Source organism: Carcharodon carcharias, assembly GCF_017639515.1.
Source record: "Carcharodon carcharias isolate sCarCar2 chromosome 21 unlocalized genomic scaffold, sCarCar2.pri SUPER_21_unloc_1, whole genome shotgun sequence".
In the NCBI taxonomy this organism is placed as follows: Eukaryota; Metazoa; Chordata; class Chondrichthyes; order Lamniformes; family Lamnidae; genus Carcharodon; species Carcharodon carcharias.
In genome coordinates this window covers 295,773-321,324 of record NW_024470575.1, presented here as the reverse complement: position 1 = coordinate 321,324, position 25,552 = coordinate 295,773, and the positions used below count along the sequence as shown (strand labels likewise).

Here is a 25,552-nt window from a genome sequence, read left to right as displayed (position 1 = left end):
TGAGTTTTGAACCAGAGAATCTTCCCCATGTAAAGCAAATGTGATAACCCTTGGATGACAAAAACTACACGCAGCTCCTTGCAGAACGACCTAGAACTTTGCTGTCTTATTGCAGTTCCGAACCTTTTTTTATGGAAGTACAATTCGGCTGAGAACCTTAGCCCTGCGGCAGAGAAATTGATCTAACGTTAGAATCATCAGATGACACAGTACATCAGCAGCTCATTGAACACCTCACACATGTGCAAACAACCTTGAAGTAAATCCGTCCCCATGTTGCTCTCTTTTTTCAGAGCCATGCATTTTTCAGAATATTACTCAAAACCTGGAGAAGTATAAATATCACTTGGTTTTCAAATGTTGTATCCAGTTACTATTTAACAACAAACGGGAACGATGCAACCTTTCCTCATGCTGAATTCTGTTAATGCTTCTACCCCATTTCGAGCAGGGAATCTTTCCATGTGTGAGAGAGCGTGATCCCTACTATCCTACACAAACTCTGCAATGTAACGGGGAAACTTTCCGTGTGTGAGAGACCGTGATCCCTATTACTTTACACAAACCCTGCAATGGGAAGAGCCCAATGTAACACACAGAAGGCAGAGAGCCGGGAATCTTCAGATTAGAAAGATGTAACTAGTGAAGTGTCACAAGGATCTGTCTCAGGGACTCAATTATTTACTATCTATACTAATGACATGGAAGAGGGAGCAGAGGGTAATGTATCCAAATTTTCTCACGATACAAAAATAGGTGGGAGGGGGTTAGGTTGTGATGAGGACTTGAAGACTCTTCAAGGGGATATCGATAAGTTGAGTCAGTGGGCAAAAGTTGGCAGATGGAGTTTAATGTAGGAAAGTTTGAGATCATACACATTGCTAGGAAGAATTGAAAGGCAGAATATTATTTAAATGGAGGGAGACTCCAAAAACGTGCAGCACAGAGGAATCTGAGTGTTCCTATGCATGAAACATAAAAACTTGGCATGCAGGTGCAGCAGGTCATTAAGAAGGCAAATGGAATTTTGGTCTGTTTTGCTTCTGGTTGGAGTTTAAAAATCGGGAAGTCTTGTTACAGCTCTACAGGGTGTTGGTGAGGCTGCACCTGGAGTTCTGTGTACAGTTTTGGTCCCCATATTTAAGGAAGCATATATTGGCATTGCAGGCAGTTCAAAAGAGATGCATTAGGCTGATTCCTGGGATGAAGGAGTTGACTAATCAAGAACTGTGAAGCAAGTGAAGACTTTATTCATTAGAGGTTAGAATACTGAGGGGTGATCATATTGAAACGTGCAAGATTCTGAGGAGGTTGACAGGATAGATGTTGAGAAGATGTTGGGGGAATCTCCAACTAGGGGACATAGTTACAGAATCAGGGGGGCACTCATTTAAAACGGAAATGCGAAGGAAATTCTTCTCCCAGAGGGTAGAGTATCTTTGGAATTCTCTACCCAAGAGCAGTTGTAGAGGCTAGCTCAATGAGAGTATTTAAAGAGGAGTAGATAGATTTTTGAAATTGAGAGATTGAGATTGAGGGCTATGAGGAGCTGGCAGGAAAGAGGAGCTGAGGCCTGGGTAGAGTAGCCATGAACTTATTGAATAGTGGGGTAGGCTAGAGGGGCCGAATGGCCGACTCCTGCTCCAATTTCTAATGTCCTTATGTTCTTATGAAACGCGTCTCTGGCGAAAGAGGTCTGAAACAAAAATAAAAGGTCCAGGTAGCATAGATAAGCCGGATTGTGAGGCTTGTGAGCAGCTTTCTTGGTGGTCTAGTGGTCAGGATTCCCCGCTTTCACTGCTGTGGTCCAGGATTTATTCCTGGTCAGGGAATGGAGATTTATTGACTTCGTGCAAACTGTTAAAATGAGTCTGAGTTGTTTCTTGATGAAAAACAGAAGACGCTCATCTCTGCCAGAATCAGTGGAGTGAGAGCTGGAGTTCTGCCTCAGAGCTGGAAATGTCACCCGTGCAGCAGGTGGAGAACAAATATAGAGGTGAAGATAGGGAATGAGAGAAGGTCTATGATAGGTTTCAAAACCCTATCCAGAGAGATTTTTGTGCAAGGCAAAATATAGCGGGAATAAGGGAGGCTTTACTGTTTACACCGACACAAATACCTCCCAGATCTTCTTCCAAATCTCGTGTTATGTGAGAAGAAAACTTCTCCCTGAATCTTCCCCCTTTTTAGCTGCACCTCCTTCCAAACATTGCAAACTCCTCCTGCATCTTCCATCCTGATATTTTTCTCTGTGAAAGTTCAAACTAATGTGAATAAAGTTTGTGATGGTAAAAATATGTTCATCTCCTCCGGGAACTGAACCACACTGACATACACAGAGGAACAAACACAGACATATACACCGAGAGTGACAAAGGGCAAGGGATTGTCTCTAAGGAGAGACAAATATCCAGAAATCAAGCCTGACAACAACCTGGTTCCGTTCTTGTTCCATTTCTCGTGCAACTTTTGTGAACGTTTGCAGATAAATAGAAATTCGAGAACGCTGGAGGTTTTAGATGGTTTTTATTCAACTTATTCAGACAATTAATTGTTCAGGTACACTGTAAAATTCAGGAATGATAAGAAGCGTAATTAACAGGATTCCAGCCTACCTGTGGAGATCCCAATGCATTCAAAACATGCCACGTTAAACACTCAGTCACGAATCCAAGCCCCAGATTTGTATTAATGATGTTTGTATAAAATCATAGACGGCTGCATCAGACGGTTATTCAGCATGTCGTTCACATGCCGACCCTCTGGAAAAGCAACTCAACGACTGCAATTCCACACCCCGCCTTTCCCTACAGCAATTCATATTTATATTGCCACTCCTCGTTCTTCCCATCAAAATAAAACACCGCACACTCCGCTGGTGTGAGCTGGTATCTGTTGGTTTGAATGGGGCTGCTGCAGACTCCAAAACGTAGATCACCTGAACGCTTGGCAGTGGTGGGATTCGAACCCACGCCTCTGTCGAGACTGGAGCCTTAATCCAGCGCCTTAGACCACTCTGCCACACTACCACGTTGCTTTTATCTTTAACTAATTCCCTTCACTGGTATTATCATCGAAATAGAACAGGAGCAAAGGAGCAGGAAGAGGTCATTGGGAATCTCGAACCAGCTCCGCCAGTTAATCAGATCATCCTGCACTTTGTAACAAATAGAAATCATCTCCACTATTAACTACATTATTTCAATGTTTCACTATTTCAATGTTTCAAATGATGTGTTTTTTCCTGTGGTGATGTGCGTGTTTGCTCAATGAAATGTTGGTAAAAGGTATGGACTGAGGAAAATGAGGAGATGATTGGTCAGAATAGACATTTGTTTTCTGAAAATTCGATTTGAAATCAACTATTTCTAAAATTTGAATAATTGTAAAAAGAATTCAGAATCCAACCCTTCATCTCAATGAGTCAGGGAATCTTTGTTAATTTTCACACACTGTGCATGGACACGGCAGCAGCTCCTGCACCTCTTTCAATTTTGTTGTTCTTAACTCAGAGTTTTCAAAAGGGAATTGGACAATGACTTGAAAGGGGGGGAAATATCAGAGCTATGGAAAGAGACAAAGAAATTGAGATTAACTCGAAAGCTCTTTGTGGAAAACTGACATCGATACTATAGGCCTCTTGTAGAGCTGTGCCTTTTGATGATGATATTCTTGGATCAGTCTCTCTCCCAGCATTCCCAAAGAGAACAGCCGAATTCCATATCTTCAAAATAAAGGCTCAAAGTGTTGCTGCATGACGTCACTGCTTAACATTTAAGTGAGGCCCATTGAGCTTTTCTCCTGTCCCTTGTTTCTGCAGGGCAGTGGTTATCATGTTTATCTAATATGTGAAGAGTTTCCTCGTGCGAAACTGGCTAGAACCATCATCATAACTTGCAGATTGAAGTTTGCTGAAGACAGTGGGATGTGGTCATGTGTCCTGGTCACTGTTTATCCTTCAACCAAGATTATAAGCTCTGCGCTTTGTCAAGTCCCTGGCTTTGGGTGTTTGTTGAGCATGATTCGCTGCCGTGTTCCCTGCATTAAAACAATGACTCTCCTTCAGAAAGTACTTCAATAAAACCAAAATACTGGAAATCTGAAATAAAAACATTAAACGCAGGTATAACTCAGCAGGTCTGACAGCGTCTGTGGAAAGCAAAACCTGCTGAGTTTGTCCAGTATTTTCTGTTTTTATTTCAAAAAGTGCTTAATTGGCTTGAGACCGGTTTCAGAAATCCGCTAGTCAGGAAACGCGCTGTATAAATGCAACCTGTCTTTCCTTAACTATCTTTAAATCCCAATCCTATGGTTACTGGCCTCCTCAGTGGAAAGAGTCTCCCCCCATCTGTACCATCAAGCCGCCCGTCCCCACTGCCCCCACCCACCTCATTTTGAACAGGTCCATGAAATCTCCACTTAAACATCTTTGCTCTAAAGAGAACAATCCTGGTCTCTATAATCTCTCCACAAAACTGAATTTACCCATCCCCGGATATGATGCAAGGCAATTGAGATGAGATTTTGGAAAATATTGTCAGTTGGCAGGTGGGAAAATGGAGAAGGAACCAAAACAGAAAACCCAGTCTCCAGCTTTGTGAATCTTTAGAAACTCTTTGGGAACCGGAATCAGAGGAGAATGAGGGTTGAACTGTTCGATTGACCAGAAACAGTCAAGGTACCTTTCCCTTCTTTAAGATGCTGGAACATTGACTCTGATGTTATTATTGAAATTAACTGATTTGAGACATTGAAAGGATTCTCGTTACTGCACATCAGGAATTCAAACCTAATTTCGGCTTTGGGACAATCAGAATACTTGGTAACAGTCAAGGCACGCAAAGGCTCGAAGGGAGACAGCACCGGTTGTAGGAGAGCTGGTTCCCGGTGACATGGATGTGTCAGCATTGGGTGGTATCAGACTGTTTCCATGTATCCACAATGAATGCCCCACTCTTTATTTTGGAAGAGTAAAACTGGTAGAGACAATTGTCATTCTGGTAACAGCAATCTGAAGATTTAACTCACTGATACCCTGGCTGAAGTCTTCACCTGTCTCTGGGGCACAATTGGTCAGTGCATTCGGCTGTTAACCGAAAGGTTGGTGTTTCGAGACAACTCAGGGGCGAAGCTTTCACTGTTTTCTCCCCATCAGCATTGATTATCACACAGTTCTGGTCTGTTATTGGCTACTTGTGCTGAAACGAAAGACCCCCAAAATGTTGCCAGTTCCACTGTTATCCAGTGAGCTCCCAGGTAAGTGGCTTTTCTCGAATATTAATTTCAAATATAATGAGAAAACAATTAAACCTACCATGTATCGATATCTAGCCCCTTTGAAATTTATGAAGTTATTGGATTGAAACAAACCCATTAATGATTCTCTCCTCCTCAGTTCCACAGTGTGTGAGACAGGGAAAAGCAGAAAAGCAGCAATATTCCGGCCCCGCACTCTCCAATCACCCGCTGCCAGCAGAAAGCAGCAACTGCAGCTTCAATCAGCGGGTTACTGCCCATCCCTGGGACACAAGATACTCCAAACCTCCCAATACACCGAGCACAGGCTCGAAAACACAGGTAGATTATATCCTGTTCACTAAACCTCCGATCAGCATTTACAGAATACCCGAGTGAGTGAGTAGCAAATAAATGTCACACCAACTTTCTGAATCGTTTCACTGTAAAATTCCTTCAATTTATTGAAAAGTTAACTGCTGTGAATCTGAAAATGAGCATCACGGGACTTGTGTTACTGAGTGACATTTTTCCATTGTTTGTCCGTCAGGTTTGCAATTCAAATTGTGTTGGATATGGAAGTGATTCTGATGTCAAAATGAGGACACAAAGCAGCTAAACATTAAATCCAGAAACAAATCCTGAGGAAAATGGATCACAATGTTTGGAAGGAGGTGCAGCTGAGAAGCGGAAGCTGTGAATGGTGTTATTGATGAATGAATGAAAAGCATTGGATCATTGGTCAGTCACTGTAGCCGAGTGGTTAAATGGATGGTTCTAATTTCCATTGGAGTCTCCGCAGGTAAATTCAAACCTTACCGAATGTTCTTCTTATTATTGCTGATTTCACCCAGGTGTCCACAGAACTCCCGGATCAATGGAAGAAAACACATCCAAAAATTCTCCTGATTTTTGGACTCTAAGGGGATGAAGGGCTATCGGGATCGGCTGGGAAATTGGTGTTGAGGCAGGAGATTTGCCGTGATCTTATTAAGTGATGGAGGAGACTTGTGGGGCCTTATGAAGTATTCCTGCTGCTTTGCTCCTGTTCTATTTGAGTAGCAATACCAGCCAAGGTGGTGGGCACTAATAGCCTGAGTCCGGTAGATTGGCTATAGGTGGTTGAAGGTGTCACTCTGAATTGAGTGGTGAAAACGATGCTTTTAAAATCCACTGGGGTTTCCCCAGGAAAGTTCCAATCTTACCGAATGTTCTTCTTATTATTGCTGATTTCAACCAGGTGTCCACAGAACTCTCAGATCAATGGAAGAAAAAACATTCAAAAATTCTCCTGATTTTTGGACTCTAAGGGAATGAAGGGGATTGGGTTTGGGTGAGAAATTGGTGTTGAGATTGGGGATCTGCCATGATCTTATTAAGTGACAGAGGAGGCTTGTGGTGCCTTATGACGTATTGTTGCTGCTTTGATTCTGTTCTGTTTCAATAGCAACAACAGACAAAGCAATGGGCAATACCATCCTGAGCTCGGTAATTCAGCTGAGTTGTTGTAGGTGCTGGTTTAAGGTTTCACTCTTTATTAAGGCATGCTTTCTAATCCCACTGCTGCTAAAATTGTGCTGCTGGTCGAAAAGGTGCCAGCTCACAGTTAGAGCAGGTGTGTGCGGTGTTTCACTTTAACAGTAACACTGAGGAGAGACAATAAAAATATAAATGGCTGCAGAAAAAAGGCGGGATGGCTCAATTCCTCATCCATGAGCTGGCACGGACACGATGGGCCGAATGTCTTCCTTCTCTGCTGTGGCCGCCTATAATTTTATACCAACAAAATTACCCTGTGCATAGGGGCAGTCAGCGTAGATGAGTGTTTTAGGCGATGGAGTCCAAGACCATTGGGGTTTCCTGCTTCTCATTAGTCCTGGTTTTAACTCTGTGTCTACAGAGTTAATTATCCGCTACATTGAATAAGATTCATCAAAACAAGCGGGTGTTTTCCTATTTCTGTTCATTCACGAAACCTGCAATGGAAATGGAGCGAAACTTGGTGTCATGCTTGCTTTCTGGGAGTTTGTCTCTCCTTGGGATTTGAAACTACACCTCAATAAAGAGCGAGACCTTAAACCATTGACAAGCACTACAGCTGCGCTAGCAAGCTTATGATGCTACTCCACATCACCTTGACTGGGTCTGGACTCCATCTGCTGAACCACTGGGCCACGATGACTGGTCCTATTGATAGGTTAGTGTTGTTGGTATAAAATTATAGATGGCTACAGCAGAGGAGGAGGAAATTCGGCCCAGTCTGTCCATGCCAGCTTATGGAAGAGGAATTTAGCTAATTCGACAACCTCACATTTTCCCCACAGCCATTTATATTTTTATTGTGTCTCCATGTTCTTACTGTTAAAGTGAAACACCGCACACACCTGCTCTAACTGTGAGCTGGCACCTTTTCGACCAATAGGGCAATTTTACTCTGCCACTTTCGATGTTTCTCCCTGTGTGTGTTCCTCTGTGTGTGTCAATGTGATTCAGTTTCCCGAGGAGGTGAACACATTTTTACCATCACAAACTTTATTCACATTAGTTGTGCAGATTCAGATGAAAATGTTACAGAGAAAAATATCAGGTTGAGAGATGCAGAGGGGTTTGCAATGTTTGTAAGGAGGTGCAGCTTAGAGGTGGAAGGTGTGAATGATGTTATTGATGATTGAAAGGAATGTATTGCAACCTTGGGGCTTGTGTAGTTCGTTTACGTTCTACATTATGGAATTCAGAACAAGCTGAGGCTCCAGGTGGAAAGCAACAGTTGTCTCCATGTATGTTGGGATATGGGATACATATGTTATGTGTGCCCGGCTAGTTAAGCTGGTAGATCAAAGGCTCTTAATCTCAGGTCGTAGGCTCGCCGCACGTTGAGTGCAGCTACTTTCAAACAACTAACAACCAACCTCTGTTCCTTTGAAACTGGCACACGACGGATATTCACCACTGATTCAAAGCACTTCCATGTCACATCTCTTTCTGCCTCACCTCCAGCTCTCTCCCTACTTCCAGGAGCTGTTTGACCACACACAGTCAGTTAGTGCGAATGTAATACACAACGTGATGGGTTTACAGATAACAGGCTAAAGAGACACCAGGACCTTCCTGATTCCCCCAGGTACTGATTACAGGAATGTGCACAGTGCCAATTATTCACAGTCACACACTCTTTCCAGTCTTGTCTACGTTGTTCAGCTTTGTAATTTCTCGTATTTTCGCACTGGATTTCAATGTCAAGAAAGCAGAGTCGTGATAAGTTTATATTGTTCAGCACATATACTGCAAGAAGTTACATAACAGGCTGATGATAACAGTGCTCTTTGGTCGCGGTGAGCTCCAGTGAAGGATTGACACCATTAATGTGTCATTCAATTAGTCTTGTGATTGGTTGATCCATCAGGAGTGATATTTTTGTCAATGCAAACAGTAGGCAACAGAATTTGCCCTTCTCCCACCCATATTTTGCCTGACACCACCATCCCTATGGTCAATGCTTTGCAACCAACTCTTCTATTGCCCTTCTTTCACTCCGCTTCTGTCTTTGTTCCCGGCCTGGTCCAAGTGTGATATTTCCAGCTCTGAGGCAAAACTTCAACTGATTCTGGTGGAGCTGCTAAATGGTATCAATCAATAAGTAATTAATGCTCATTTTGACAATTTCACAAGATCAGAAAGTCTACATTTCCTAACGGGGAATTGAGCCCAGGACGCTGTGGTGAGAGCACCGAATCCTGACCACTAGACCACCAGGGAAACTGGTGATTGGTACATTCGTTTCAGTTTGGTTTATTTACCATGTTTCCATTTTAAATGGAATGAATTCTTCAGTCAATGACAACAACGTTTGCTGTGAGCTGGAACATGAAATTGACAGTAAGGTGAAATATCCCCACAAGCTGCTCATGTGTAACTGTCAATTTCCTAAACCCATCAACCTGATCACTGCGGCTTTTGTGAAGCTGACAAGGGAACACATGGCAGACATTCATCACTGAAAATAACTGACACACTTCTAAACACTTCTAAACATTTTCATGTCGCATCTGTTTCTGCTTCGGTCCCTGCCTCGCTTCCAGCTCCATCTGCCCGTCCAGCTCCCAGGTCAAATAGCTGTTCGATGCAGACACAGTCAGTTCATGAACCCAAGCTTTCCCTGGAAATCAGGGCTAGGGAATGTGTGACCCAAGGATTTTAGAAAAAATGAATTTGCAGATGACATGGTAAAGATAATCTGGGATCTCATCTTCCTAATTCTCCCAGATACTGGTGACAGGAATGTGCACAGTGCCGATTACCGACAGTCGCCGACTCCTTCCAGTCTTGTGCATGTAGTTAACCTTTGAACCCACTCGCAAGTGAATTATAAAATGGCAGAATGACTGTGAAAGAAGTAACCGTGATGTTGGGAAATATCAAATTATAGAAAGTTACAGCAAAGAAAGAGGCCATTCGGCCCCGTGTGCTGCTTTCAAAGAACTCTGAAGAGTTATATGGAATTGAAATATTAACTCTGTTTCTTTCTCCAGAGATGCTGCCAGATAGGCTGAATCTTTTTCCAGCGTTTTATGTTTTTTTTTTGTTCAGACTTCCAGCGTCTATAGTATTTTGCTTTTACCCCCGGATTCCTAGCCCAGCGACAATACCACTATGCCCCTTCCCGAATGCTCATCACTGAATAAGAAATATGGATATGTTTGTACGTGTTTTCTACTATTTAAATGATCTGTCCTTAGACGGCACGATTCAAACCCTTGTGTTCATTATTAACAACAAATGTAAGTTATTTAACATTCACTCACACTTAAAGGAACAAGCTTGGATTATGTTTTTGCCCGGTTTCAAACCGCTACTCTGTCACATGTGAAAAGACCATGACCCCCACTGTTCTGCACAAACCGTGCGCTGTAAAGATCCCAATGGAGCTGTCTGGAATGTTAAGCGGTGGCGTCATGCAGCAGCACTTTGGGTCTTTTGTTTTGAAGAAATCGAATTTGGCTGTTCTCATTAGGAATGCTGGAGACAGACTGATCAACAATGTCAACATCAAATGGCACAGCGCAGTAAGAGGCCCTAAGATGGAAGTAAAATACTCTAGGTGCTGGAAATCTGAAAAAAAAAAACAGAAAATGCTGGGAAAAAACTCATTAAGTCTGGCAACATCTGTGGAGAGAGAAGCTGAGTTAACGTTCCGAGTCCGTATGTCTCTTCTTCAGAGTAAGGCCGACTCGAAGCATTCACTCAGCTTCTCTCTCCACAGGTGTTGTCAGACCTGTTGAGTTTTTCCAGAATTTCATGTTTTTACTACACCGTGAAGCCCTTCACCCCATCGTATCTGTGCCAGCTATTTTTAAAGAGCTAACCAATTCATCTCAAATTCCTTCTCTCTTTACTTAAACCTGAGTTTTCCCCCTTTCAGTCATTGTCCATTTCTCGCTTGAAGAATGAGCTTCTGCAGAATCCATGCACAGTTTGCCTTAGTTAACAAAGTTTCCTTGACCCAATGACATGTAGAGTTGTACTAGGATTCCTCATACAGTTTTCGATACAAACATTATTTATTTATGCAATTGATTTCATATCGAATTACAAAAGAACTTTAGTCTGATCAAGCAGGTCATCATTATTTCTGAGCTGCTGTCTACAATCTAATTCCATTTGCTCTATAAACTGGAGAACTGGATTAAGGTTCAGTCTCTGGAGGATTGGGTCCAACTCCCGCTCAGTTTTCAGCTGTTTCCCACTTTCAGGCACGTTAGGAATTCCCTTTGGGTGAGCAACGGACAAGTCCAGTTTAATACGGGGAGTGGGGCGGGTTGTGGTCCTTTATCTTGACAGGGTGAATGAGGAGAGACAATGTAAATAGAAATTGGTGTGGAGGAAAGGCGAGTGTGTGGAATTGGTTTAGTTGCTCTTCCTGAGAGACAGCACAGGCACGATGGGCTGAAAGAGTTACTTTATAGCTGCCTCTGGTTCAATATGAACATGTTTTACCCAAGGAATTGCTGTTAGTCGTGGACGAGAGTTGAGGACGATGTTCCTGACATCCATCGGGGTTTCCCCAATGTTGGTTTGCTGACTGCGGTTCTCATTATTCCCGATTTTAACCAGGTGCCAACAGGATTAGTTATTGATTAAATAGAATCAAACAAAAACTCCCGTGCTTTCTTATTTCCACTCATCTGCAAGGATTTGCGAAATCTGCAGACGGAAATGGAACAAAACTTAGCCGGTTTGGTGACATCCTTTCTTTCTGGGTGTTTGTCTCTCCTTAAGCCTCTGTCACTCTCGGTGTACATGTCAGTGTGTGTTCCGCTGTGTGTGTCAATGTGCTTCAGTTCCTCATTTTCACCATCCACACTTTATTCACCTTAGTTTTGTGGCTTCATATTAAAATCGTAGAGAGACAATAAAAACAGGTTTAAAAGGTTCAAGAGGAATTTTGTTTCTGCATTTTTGGGTGGAGACTATTCAGCTACTAAGTGTCTGCACGCTTCAAAGAGAAGGATGTTTGAAATTTTCACTGAGCAACATTTGAACAAACAGACACCGAGACCTTGTGGTCGAGTGTTTAAGGAAATGGATGCTGGAGAGAGATAATTTGTAAATACAAATAGCCCAAACTCATTTCCCTCGGACATTAGAAACTGTATTTCTTCTCGAAGCTGTTCCACGTGTGACATTTGCAGCTCTGATGTGAAACTTCAACTCTCACTCCACTGATTCGGGCGGAGCTGTTGTGCGTTTCGGTTTTCAATCAATAAGTAAATCAGGCTTGTTTTAACAGTTTGTACCAGATCTATAAACTTTCATTGCCTGGCGAGGAATCGAGTCCACAGTGAAAGGGCCGAATCCTCACCTCTAAATTAAGAGGAAAGCTATCTATAATCCTTGCAACATGCTTTATCAGTGCCGCATTTGCCCTTTTCAGATACTTTCACCAGAGATAAGTTTCTGCTACAGAATTTTTATCATAAATGACATCTTCGGGCAATGACAGCCACTGTTTTTAAGGGGTGAGCTGCAGTGAAGGATTGGCACCAATAAAGTGCCCTTCAACTGGTCTGGTTCCAAGGCCTGTGCTGAAATTAAAGAAAAACTTTGAGTTTGCTCAGTGCCTTGACTTCAAAAGCGAGGATGTAAGAAAGTACGTTCCCATAGAGTGTAATAAAATGTCGGAATGACTGGGAAATGATGCTGGGAGACATAAAATTATAGACAGTTACAGCAAAGAAAGAGGCCATTCGGCCTGGCGCGCTGCTTTCAAAGAGCAGTAGTGATTCATTGGTCAGGAGTGATATTTGTGTCAGTGTAAACAGTCGGCAGTAAAATCATTCCCACATTACCACGGCAGACATTCATCAGTGAAAGCCACTGACGCACATCAAATTCTGCCGTTTTCATGTTGCATCTTTCAATTCTCTGTTCTCCATCTCAGACATTTCCAGGTCTATCAAATATCATCCATGCAGAAACTTGTCCTGTTCCTCGTTCAACTAGAAGACTTATTGCGAGCTAGGAGCAACAGGTGGCTCCATAACTCAGTGGCTAGACCACTGGTCTTGTAAACCAGCAGTCGTGTGTTCAATTCTTGCTGGGGCCTGTGGCTTAAATTTATGAAATTTGGTAACAAGCTCACCTTTGAGGAGAACACTGTAAAAAGATATCAGAAAGTGATTTGAGTGGGCAACTAGGTGGCTGATGTAATATAATGTCGGCAGGTGCGAATATGTTCACTTGGCTGTGAAGAATGTAACAGCAGAATGCTTTTAAAATGTGAGAAAGTGAAAAGTGCTGATGTTCAAAGAGACTTGTGTGTTCCTTGTACAAGCAATGTAGAAAGTCAGCATGCAGGGGCAGCAAGAAGTTAGGAAGCCCAATGGCATATTGGCCTTTATTACAAGGGGATTGGAGAGCAAGAATAAAGAGATCTTTAAAGAAGGGTTTCGGTGAGACGGCATCTCGAATCCTGTGTGCTGTTTTCATCTCCATATTTATAAAAGGATACACTGTCAGTGGAGATGGTACAGAGAAGGTTCACTAAATTAGTCTCTGGAATGAGATGGTTGTCCTATGATGAGAGGCTGAATAAATTGGACTTCTATTCTCTGGAGTTTAGAAGAATGAAAGGCAATCTCATTGAAACCTACAAAATTCTGAGGGGGCTTGATAGGGTGGACACAGAGATTGTTTCCACTGGTCAGGGAGTCTAAAACACTGGGGCACAGTCTCAGGGTAAAGAGCCGATAATTTAGGGCTGAGATGAAGGGAAATTAGTTCACCCAAAGGGTTGTGAATCTTTGAATTATCTATCCAGGGGGTTGTGGATGCTCCATCATTGAATACAGTTAAGGTCGGGATGGACAGGTTTTTGCTCTCTCGGGGAACTGAGGGATATGGAGAATGGGCAGGATAATGGAGTTGAAGCCCAAAATCAGCCATGATTGAATTGAATGACGGAGCAGGTTCGATGGGCCCTGTGGCCTACTCCTGCTCCTATTTCTTGTGTTCATGTGTATGATAAAGATGGTAATTCATGTTATGATAAAAACAGAAAGTGCTGGAAGTTCTCAGCAGGCGTGACAGCAAATGTGAAGGGAGAAACAGAGTGAAGGTTTCGAGTTTAATATGACTCTTTTCCAAACCATAAATTGGCTGCTGGTTACGACATTTTGCACAACACCGAGACAGGGAATAGAGCCCAGGCAGTGACAGCACCGAATCTGAACAATTAGGGTGTTTCTATAACATACTTTTTGAACGAAATTTGCTTTCAACTGAAGGTTTAATGGTTTAAGACCACCTAGGATCAAGTAGATTCCCTCTCTTCCTGCTTCTACTTATATTACCAGCATCGTTCTGCTTTGTGTCCTTTGGCTACAAGGAAATCTTGTCCAAACTTTGCCATGTCTGCTGTTATTCAGTAAATTCCCACACAAATAGATTTATGAATATTCATTTCAAAAAAGCGAGAAAATGGGGGAAACATGTGCATAACATCAATCCTTTTAGAAAGATTGGGTTCAAAGAAATGAATAGAAATTGATTCTCTGATTGCATATACCGAACTGGAACACACCATCACACCGAGTGAATCCACTGTCTGTTCAAATGTTCCTCAGTGAAAATTTCAATCTTCCTCCTCTGTGTCACATATGGACACTGCTTTAATAAGCAGTCTCCACTTAAATAAACACAGAAAGCATCAATCTCCTCTTTTAACTTTTAAACCTGTTGTTATTCTTTGTACCATTTACCATGCAGATATATAATGCAAGTGAATAAAGTTTTGTGATGGTAAAAATGTGTTCACCCCTCGTGGAACTGAACCACATTGACACACACACATTAACACACACAGACATATACACCGAGCGTGACAGCGGTCTAGGGTTTGTCTCTGAGGAGAGGCAAAGTCTCAGAAAGCAAGGATGTCACCAACTTAATTCAGCTTTGTTCCATATCTGACTGCAGATTCTGTGAATGCTTATGGATGAAGAGGAAAGAAGGAACACAGAAGTGAAACAGGAAAAACAGACCAGAGTGTTTGGAAGGTTCTGACTCCATTTAGCCAATAATTAATTCTGGAGGCACCAAAAGGAAGGAACACTGAGCAGTGCAATCGGTAGGAAGCAAACATACGTGGGCAGATCCCAGTGAGTTCGAATCCATCGCCTTAATCACTCAGCCATGACTGGAGACCTTACCCTGGTGTAAATATTGTTCATGCAAAACCATGGAATGGTTACAGCAGAGACTGAGAGCATTCAGCCCCACCTATTAGCAATTGCCTTGCAATTCGGACAGATTCCCTTGTTCTTCCTACCCATACGAAACACATCTTATGTCAAATGCCCCGATCCTATCCTAAGAGATTTGATGAAACGTCTGAAAGGATGAACCAACTGAAACTTTGGCAGTGATAAGATTCAAATCCACGACTCGATAGAGGCTGCAGCCTAAATCCAGCGCCTTGGACCACTCAAACACGCTACTGCTGGCAATATGATAGTAACCATTGCCTTGAGTGGTATTGGTGCTGAATAAGAACATTGGAAATTGGAAGCAAAATTAATAAATGTTTCCAGGTCCAGACGAGAGCATGAAGCAGCACCGAAGCAATCATCGATGTACAGGTGAAAGAGTTGTGGGAGGGGGCGGGAGTAGGACTGGAACAAGGAATGTTCCACATACCCCATAAAGAGACAGGCGTAGCTGGGACCCATGTGGGTACCCATAGCCACACCTTTTATTTGTAGGAAGTGAGAGGAGTGTAAGGAGAAATTGTTCAGTGTGAGAACAAGTTCAGCCAGACGGAGGAGAGTAGTGGTGGATGGGGATTTTTCGAGCCTCTGTTTGAGGAAGAAACGGAGAGCCATCAGACCATTTCGGGCTCGGCACGATGCTGAACTCTTTTTTTGCTTCCAATTTTCACATGCTCCATTTCTGACACTTCCCTTCCCTTCCTTGACCACTCTGTCTCAATTTATGGTGATAGACTATCCACCAATATCCATTACAAGCCTACCGACTTCCACAGCTACCTCGACTACAGCTCCTTACACCCCGCTTCCTGTAAGGACTCTGTCCCATTCTCTCAGTTCCTTCGCCCCTGTCGCATCTGTTCTGATGATACCACTTTCAAAAGCAGTTCCTCTGAGATGTCCTCCTTCTTCCTGAACCGAGGTTTTCCACCCAAGGTGTTTGACAGGAACCTCAACCGTGTCTGGCCCATCTCCTGCGCATCCACCCTCACACCTTCTTCTCCCTTCCAGAAACATGATAGGGTCCCCCTTGTCCTCACTTATCACCCTATCAGCCTCCGCATTCAAAGGATCATCCTCCACCATTTCCACCAACTCCAGAATGATGCCACTATCAAACACATCTTCCCTTCACCATCCCCGGTGGAATTCCATAGGGATGGCTCCCTCCATGACACCCTGGTCCACTCCTCCATTACTCCCTACACCTCAATCCCTTCCCACGACACCTTGCCATGAAACCGCAGAAGATGCAACATCTGCCCCTTTACTTCCCCTCTCCTCACCGTCCAAGGGCCCAAACATTCATTTCAAGTGAAGCAGCATTTCACTTGCACTTTCTTCAACTTAGTCTAGTGCATTCGTTGCTCCCAATGCGGTTTCCTCTACATTGGAGAGACCAAACGCAGACTGGGTGATCACTTTGCAGAACACCTTCAGTCTGTCCACAAGCATTACCCAGACTCCCCTGCCACTTGCCATTTCAACACTCCACCCTGCTCTCATGCCCACATGTCTGTCCTTGGCTTGCTGCATTGTTCCAGTGAAGCTCAATCCAAACTGGAGGATCAGCACCTCATCTTCCAACTAGGCACTTTACAGCCTTCCGGACTGAATATTGAGCTCAACAATTTTAGATCATGAACTCTTTCCTCCATCCCCACCCTCTTTTCGATTTTCCCCTTCCGTTTTGCTTTTTCCAATAATTTATATAGATCTTTCTTTTCCTACTTATTTCCATTATTTTTAAATGTATTCCTATCCATTGTTTTATCTCTACCTTTTAGCCTTTTTCGATTCCTTCACCCCACCCCACTCCCAGTAGGGCTATCTGTACCTTGTTCGTCCTGCTTTCTACCCTTAATTAGCACATTCCTTAAATAATATCACCACCTTCAACACCTCTTTGTCCTTTTGTCGGTGACATCTTTTGGTTATCTCCACCTATCACTGGCCCTCTCTCCAGCTTTTCCTGTCCCACCCACCCCCTTAAACCAGCTTATATTTCACCACTTTTCTATTTTCCTTCGTTCTGTTGAAGAGCCATGCGGACTCAAAATGTTAACTGTGTCCCTCTCTGCAGACGCTGCCCGACTTGCTGAGTTTTTCCAGCTACTTTTGTTTTTGTCTTATCTCTTTCATCCTCATATTTTTCTCTGTAACATTGAAATGTGAAGTTGCACAACTAATGTAAATACAGGTTGTACTCGAAAAAATGTGTTCAATCCCTCAGGGAACTGAACCACATTGACCCACACAGAGGAACACACACAGAGATATACACAGAGAGTGACAGAAGCCTAAGGAGAGACAAATGCCAGAATGAAATCATGTCACCAAATTTGCTCAGTTTTTTTTTCATTTCCCACTGGAGATTTGCAGAAGGCTGACAAATGAATGAAAATAAGAGATCAGGGATATGTTTGGAGAGCTTTTCCTTGATTCAAACGATAATTCATTCCACCTGCGCACGGTAAAAATCAGAAATAATGAGAAACATAGTCGGCAGGATTCGAAACAGCACAGGGCAACCCCAATGGATTTCAAATCCATCTACCACATCCACATCCAGGTTTACCTGCAAATTATATTGCCTTGAACTTCTGACCAAATTAAAGCACTGCAAACGTCAGTGCCTGGAGCAAGGCTAATGTATTTGCGCAGGTGAGGAACCAGCTGAAGCTTTCAATATTGGTTTCCTAAACACCGATTTCCAAATGGGAATTGTTCAATGGCTTGAAAGTGAAAAAAACAGGGCGAAGGAGAAAGAGAAGGAAACTGTCATTAATTATAAAGCTCTTACAAAACTGACATAGATACGATGTGTGGAAGGTCCTCTTACTGTGCTGTGCTATTTGATGTTGACATTGTTGATCAGTCTGTCTCCAGCATTCCTAATGAGAACAGCCGAATTCCATTTCTTCAAAACAAAAACCCAAAGTGCTGCTGCATGACGTCATCGCTTAACATTCCAGACAGCTCCATTGGGATTTTTACAGCGCAGGGTTTATAGAGGCGAGTGGGGTCATATTCACTTCACATATGATGGAGCTGCGGTTTGATACCTGGCAAGGGCATTATTCAAGCGTGTTTATTTGAGTGAGTGAAATTTACGTTTGTTGTAAATATGAACATGACGGTTGGAATCTTGCTGACTAAATTTTTCACCATTTGTGATTTTAACCACATTGATTATCAGTTAATTAGATGGAAATACGTCTGTATTTTCTGATTTCCATTCATTTGTCAGCATTCAGGAAATTTGCTTTCAGCAATGGGACAAACACTGAGTCAAGTTGGTGACATCCTTGCTTTCTAGGTGTGTCACTCTCGGTGTATATCTCTGTATCTGTTCCTCTGTGATTGTCAATGAGGTTCAGTTTCCTGAGGGGGTGAAAACTTTTTTAACGTCACAAACTTAATTGAAATTAGTTCAGGTTAAAATGTCGATGAGAAAAGTATCAGCGTGAAAGGTAAAACAGGAGACTGGCCCTCTCTATATATATCCTACAACAACAACAACTTGTATATATAAAGTGCCTTTAACCTGTTGAAACGTCACAAGGCATTCCCTGTGAGCATTTTATCACAAAGTGTGACACTGAGCCTCATATTCGGTCAGATGACTAAAAGCTTGGTCAAAGGGGGAGTCTTTAAGAATTGTCTTAACAGAGGAAAGTATCGATTTCATGTTCCAGCTCACAGCAATGGTTCTTCTCATTGGTGAAGAAGTCACTTTTGTTCAACCGAACACAAGTCCAGTGACTCGGGATTGGCGCTTCCGTTGGACCGACAGCGAATAGGGTGGAGGGTTTTGGAAATTGAAAGTTGCACATGAGCAGCTTGTGGGACTATTTCACTTCACTGTCCATTTCATGTTCCAGCTCAGAGCAACCGTTGTTTTCATTGGCTGACGAAGTTGTTTATCGTGAACCTAAACAGACAGTTTTGTGGTGAAAGAGATCTGAAATGAAAAACAATAGGCAAAAGAAGCGTAGATAAGCTGAACCAAAAAAACTCTCGTGCAACTTTCTTGGTGATCTACTGTTTAGGATTCAGTGCTCTCACCGCCGCAGCCCGGGTTCAATTCCTGGTCCGGAAATGTTTATTTATTGATTTTTTTTTGAAACGAGTGTTGATCACTCATTGATTAGAAACGTTTAAAGGCTTCACCATAATCAGAGGAGTGAGGGTTTAAATTTCGCCTCAGATCTGGAAAACATCACACTTGTGAGTGGCAGTGAAGGAAGAGGAGAGGAGAAGGGCTGTTTACAAAGCACTCACTATAGAAATGTTGGTGTGAGGCAAAATATGGCTGGGAGAAGTACGAATTTTGCTGCCTACTGTTTGCACTGGCACAAATATCACTCCTGATGGATCAACCAATCACTACTGCTCTTTGAAAGCAGCATGCCCGGCCGAATGGCCTCTTTCTGGGCTGTAACTTTCCTTAATTTTATGTTTCCCAACAGCACGGGTCATTCTGCCATTTTATAACCGACTCGAGTGAGATGTACTTTCTTGCCTTGTATTCGGCTCTTTTGAAACCAAAACACGGAGCAAATTCAGCGAGTTTTCTGCTCATTTCCAGCATGAGATTTGTCACGAGACTAATTGAGCAACACATTAATGGTGCCGATCCTTCACTGGAGCTCACCGCGTCCATAGAGCACTGTTACCATCAGCCTGTTATGCACCTTCTTGCAGTACATCTGCTGAACAATATAAGCTTATCACAGCTCTGCTTTCTGCACATTGAAACCCAGTGTGAAAATCAATTTCAAAGCTGAACAACTGGGAGGAGAGTGACTGTGGATAATCGGCACTGGGCATATTCCTGTAATCAGTATCTGGGAGAAGCAGGAAGATGAGATCCAGGTGTCTCTTTACCCACGAGTTTTACCCATTCCCACGAACAGACTGTGTCTGCATTGAGCAGCTAATTGACCTGGGGGCTGGACGAGCAGAGGGAGCTGGAGGCGAGGCAGGGACAGAAGCAGGAAGAAATGCGACAATAAAGTGGTTTGAATTTGATGCGTTTCAGTTGTTTTCAGTGGTGAATGTCTGGCGTGTAAGTTTCACAGGAGCTGCAGTGATTAGTTGTTTTTTTTTAAGCAACAAGATTTAAAAGAAAAAAGATAAAAGCAAATTACTGCAAATGATGGAAATCTGAAACAAACACAGAAAATGTTGGAAAAACTCAGCAGCTGGAGGGAGACACAGAGTCAATGCTTCCAGACTGTACGATTCTTAATCAGATTTTAAAAATATTGCAGCGCCTAACATGGGACTCGAATCCACGACCCTGAAATTAAGAGTCTCATGCTCTACCGACTGAGCTAGCCAGGGATAGTCAGAACAGTCTCATATCCCAACATACATGGATAAACCTGTTGCTTTCCACCTGATACCTCAGCTTGGTCGGAAGTTTAAAGTGTGGGACGTAATCGGCCTTCAAAAGCCCCAAGGTTGCAATGCATTCCCCTCAATCATCAATAACATCATTCACATCTTCCACTTCTTAGCTGCGCCTCCTTCCAAATACTGTGATACATTTTCCTCAGGATTTTCTCTTGGATTAAATGCTTAGCTGCTTTGTGTCCTCATTTCGAAATAAGGTTCACTTCATTATCCAACACAAATTGAATTACAAACCTGACGGACAAACAATGGAAAACAAGTCACTCGGTAACTCAAATCCCATGGTGCTCATTTTCAGATTCACAACAGTCAGCTTTTCAATAAAATGAAGGAATTTTACAGTGAAAAGAATTAGAAAGTTTGTGTGACTTTTATTTGTGACTCACTCACTCAGGTATTCTGTAAATGCTGCTCGGAGGTTTAGTGAGCGGGATATAATCTACCTAAGTTTTCCTGAGCCTGTGCTCGGTGTATTGGGAGGTTTGGCCCCGGTTGGAGTATCTCGTGTCCCAGGGATGGGCAGTAACCCGCTGATTGAAGCTCCAGTCGCTTCTTTCTGCTGGCAGCGGGTGATTGGAGAGTGCGGGGTCGGAATATTACTGCTTTTCTGCTTTTCCCTGTCTCACTCACTGTGGAGCTGAGGAAGACTGAGTAATTGATGGGTTCGTTTGTTTCCAACAATTTCATGGATTTCTAATGGGTTACAGAGTGGGTCCAAATCTTTTCTCATTGTATTTGACAGAAAACGTAATGTTAAAAAGAAGCTGTTTTTGTGGGACCTCACTGGACAACAAAAGACCTGCCACCGTTTTGGGGATGATATCTTGCAGGCCAAGTACCCAGTGACAATCCAGAACTGTGTGGCAATGATTGGTGATGAGGGGGAAAAACAGTAAAAGCCTTCACCCCCTGGGTGGTTTTGAATCACTGAACTATTAGTTAACAGGCAAACACGTTGACCAATTGCATCACAGACACTTACACAAACCTAACCGACAAGGTATCCCAACCAGGCTGTCAGTGAGTCTAATCTTCAGATTGCCACTACCCAGATGGCTACCGTACTCTATCAGTTTTATACTTCCAAAATAAAGGGTGAGACATTCATTATGGATACATGGAAACAGTCTGATCCCACCCACTGCAGACACATCCATTTCACCGGGAATCAGCTCTCCTACAACCGGTGCCATTTCCTTTCGAGCCTTTCATTGTCTTGTCTGTTACCAAGTATTCTGATTGTCCCGAAGCCGATATTAGGTTTGAATTCCTGATGTGCAGTAACGAGAATCCTTTCACTGTCTGAGATCAGTTAATTTCACTGAGAACATCAGAGTCAATGTTCCAGCGTCTTAAAGAAGGGAAAGGTGCCTTGACTTTCTCTGGTTCACCTCATTCGCTTTGGATTCCATTCCTCAAAGGGGATTTTCATTTCCTTCTTGAGCTCCCTGACCACATCTGGCAACTTCTTTGGGTTGAGAGCCTTAATTAACATTTCAGATGCAGTGCAGTTCTAATGAAAGGCTACAGACCTGAAATGAAAATGATGTCTCTCTCTCCACAGACGCTACCAGATCTGCTGAGAATTCCAGCATTTTCTGTTTTTATTTCAGATAACCAGCATCTGCAGTGCTTTGCTTTTCTTTTCCTGATTAGTGAAACATATAAGACCCTGAGTAATACTTGACAGGGCGGGTTTGGGGAGGATGTTACCTCTTGTGGGAGAATCTAGAAATCGGGATCGCTGTTTAAAAATAAGGGTTCACCCATTTAAAATGGAGATGAGGCGATTTTTTTTTCTCTCAGTGGGTCGTGAAACTTATGAACTCTCTTCCTGAAAAGGCTGTGGAAGCAGAGTCATTAAATATTTTTAAGGCAGAGGTGGATATATTCTTGGCAAGCAAGGGTGTGACAGGTTATCGGAGATAGGTGGGGTACAGATTTCAGGTGACTATCAGATCAGCCATGATCTTATTAAATGGCGGAGCAGGATTGAGGGGCCGAATGGCCTACTCCTGCTCCTTTTTCTTATGTAGTGCTAAGAATGTGGAACCCATTACCAGTAGATTTCGAGATCATGTCTGAGCTGAAAATGTGTAGGTAAATTCACACTGTAAACAGATTGTTCACCATCTGGACTTGGAAAGGGATTCAATCTCATCCCATTTACTGACACAGGAACACAGTCTTGCTGGTGCGAGACCATTCAGATACTTCACGTGTGCAAAGGGCTTTATTCAGTTTTCCCACAAGTTAACACTCCAACTTTAAAAGTTCAAAGGATTTGATCCACAATCAGAGAAATGATAATAGCATGACACGGATTAAATGTTCCACGTATAGGGGGAAAAGTCACGAGCTCACCCCATCTGCTGAGACTGCACTGAGTTCAGATCTAACTGTAGGATTATTATGTCCAGGCGAGAATTGTGGTGGAGCCCTGATCAATTTAGCTGCTGCATCAATTGATTCAACAATTTTATGTCTTGCCCCAATGTCACCCAACCTATTCTGAATACAGGACATAGGTTTCTGTTCTATAATATGGTCGTTCAATGACGGAGCGGACACCCAGGTTTCACTGCGAGACAGAATATACCCTATCCTCACTTCAGCAACTCGCTGCGCGTGCGCGTTTCCGCGTGGGCTGGGGCATGCGCATTTCGGTCTGTTTGTTGAGCATGCGCAGTGCTGGTCTGTGACAGAAGCCGCTCAGAGCGGTTGAGAGAAAGGTGAGTGGAGCAAACTAACAGAGTTAGTGGGTGTGTGAGGAGGAATGGAGCCAGCGGAGTGGGCAGGGAGGTTTCATAAAGACACAGTGCAGGCCGCAGATCCCAAATAACAAGGTACCGGTCTTGTGTTTGCAGAGAACGGGCCGAAAAAGTCTGGATTTCTCCCTTCGCCAGGCCCGGGGTAACGGCCGCCATCTTTATAGTGGGTAACGTGCAGCAGGGCGCATGCGCGGTCATCCTGGTCCAGGTAGCAGGAGGAGAGAATATTGTGAATTTCTATCCTGGACTGACAGGGATGGATTTTGGAAACTCCTTTTACAGGGGGTTAGAAGGGGAGGATTTACACACAGCAAACTCAAACCAAGAGAAATGTTTGTCTCTTCTGAATTTATGTTCGGGATTGACAGTGATGGATCTTGTGAACTCTATTTACAGGATGTTAGAAGAGGAGGGCAAACTCGAGGGAGATGAGAAACCAAAACCAAACATCACGTCAAAATCTGAAAGTCACTTGTTTCACCAGGACCTGAATATCACCAGCCTTTGAATGTAAGCATTGAGTTCCAGGTCATTACCATTCACTGGGTAAAATAAACTCTTCCTTGCATCCCCCTTGTGGAACTTGCCCAAAATCTTAAAACTCTGTCCCTTAATCCTTTCATAATCAGCTAATGGGAGCAGCTTTTATTTAACTACCTTTCTTAATCCTGTACCCCTCTATCAAATCTTCCCTCAACCTCCTTTACTCCAAGGAGAACAACCCCAGTTTCTCGAACCTCGTCTTACAGTTGAAACCCCTCATCTCTTGAACCATTCTGGTTAATCTCCTCTGTACCCTTACATCCTTCACAATGTGTGGTGAGCACTAGTTTGCACGGACCCTGATGTTCTGTTTTTGTGCCTGTGACATCATCACACATCGACAATTACACAGTGACATCATCACACATCGGCAATTACACAGTGACTTCACTCGGCTCCCCGGGTATTTCTTCAACTACGAGATTTTTCTCTGACTCCAGTGCTTCTGATATCTTTCCAGCTGCAGGCTCCAGCAGGAGAGTTTAAAGTTGAAAACTGAAACTGTTTCAGAGTTGACTGTTTTTCACCATCCACCTACAATTTAGAGCTTTCAGGTCTGTGCTCTGTATCTGTGAGAGGCTCCATGGCTCTGGGGCTGGTGTGGCTCCTTTACTGTGGATCTGAATCCATGTTCATCCATTGATCTGTTTCACCTCTGCCCTCCCTGATCACCTCTCTGCCATTTTTTAACTTCCCCTGTCTCTAATAATGGATGTATTTGAGTTATGTTTAGTATTTTACTGTTACTACTGTCGATTGTGTCTAAATGAAGTTTCCACCACTGTCCACCCCCCGACCATGTGCTGCTGGCTTCCCAGCTTTATCTTCCCACAGTATCTTTCACAGTCAGGAATTGCTTTTCCTGACCTATAGTCCATTTCTATTCCACTTCTGAGCTTATATTGACCATCAAATTCTGCACCATTTTTACTCCCTGGGAGGAGGGGATAGTGTAATGGTATTGTCACTGGACGAGTAATCCAGAGACCCAGGGCAATATCCTGGGGACCCAGGTTCAAATCCCGTCATGGCAGATGGTGGAATTCCAATCCTATTAAAAAAATCTAAAATTAAAAGTCTATTGATGACCAGTGATGATTGTCGTAAAAACCCACCTGGTTCACTAATGCCCTTTAGGGAAGGAAATCTGCCGTCCTTAGTCTTGGCCTACACGTGACTCCAGACCACAGCAGTGGTTGACTTTTAACTGCCCTCTGAATGTTGGCCTGCCAGTGATGCCCACGTGAATTTAGAAAAATCATTCTGCACACCTTGAAACGTTAACTCTGTCCCTCTCCACAGATACCAGCATCTATTGTGATCCCCAGTTGCCTGTGGAGAAGATGATGTTTGACCTTCTTGAATCGCTGCAGTCCATGTGGTGAAGATGATCCCACAATGCTGTTAGGTAAGGAGTTACAGGTTATTCACCCAGCGATGATGAAGGAACTGTGATAAATGTCCAAATCAATCAGTAACAGTTTGTATTTATATGGCACTTTCAGTGTAAGACAATATTCCAGGCATTTCACAGAAAGGTTAAAAGCAAGGTTTGACACTGAGCCAAACAAGGAGATATTGGGGCAGGTGACCAAACGTTTGGTCAAAGAGGTAGGTTTTAAGGAGTGTCTTAAAGGAGAAAAATGAAGTAGAGAGGAAGAGAGGTTTGGGGAGAAAATTCCAGGGCTTGGGGCCATGGAAACTGACAGAATGCTCAGCAGGTCAGAACGAAAGGAGCACAAACATCTCAGAGGGTTGTGAGACTGGATTACAGTGATAGGGAGGGGCGAGACCAACATGGAATTTCAAAAAGTGGAT

General features: G+C 43.1%; 1 long non-coding RNA gene and 2 other non-coding genes across 4 annotated transcripts; 1 reads left to right on the top strand and 2 right to left on the bottom strand.

Moving 5' to 3' along the window:
* Window positions 1-2,947: 2,947 nt before the first annotated feature.
* On the bottom strand, window positions 2,948-3,029 carry trnal-aag. Its single transcript has one exon. It is a non-coding gene; the product is annotated as a tRNA-Leu (tRNA).
* A 17,246-nt stretch (window positions 3,030-20,275) lies between these two features.
* Window positions 20,276-20,348, bottom strand: trnak-cuu. The gene has a single exon. It is a non-coding gene; the product is annotated as a tRNA-Lys (tRNA).
* A 2,776-nt stretch (window positions 20,349-23,124) lies between these two features.
* On the top strand, window positions 23,125-25,143 carry LOC121273435. 2 transcript variants are annotated; one of them, XR_005942028.1, is made up of 3 exons: window positions 23,125-23,266; window positions 23,588-23,701; window positions 25,037-25,143. It is a non-coding gene; the product is annotated as an uncharacterized LOC121273435 (long non-coding RNA). The 2 variants fall into 2 exon arrangements; XR_005942027.1 differs by having other exon boundaries at window positions 25,044-25,130.
* Window positions 25,144-25,552: the final 409 nt, after the last annotated feature.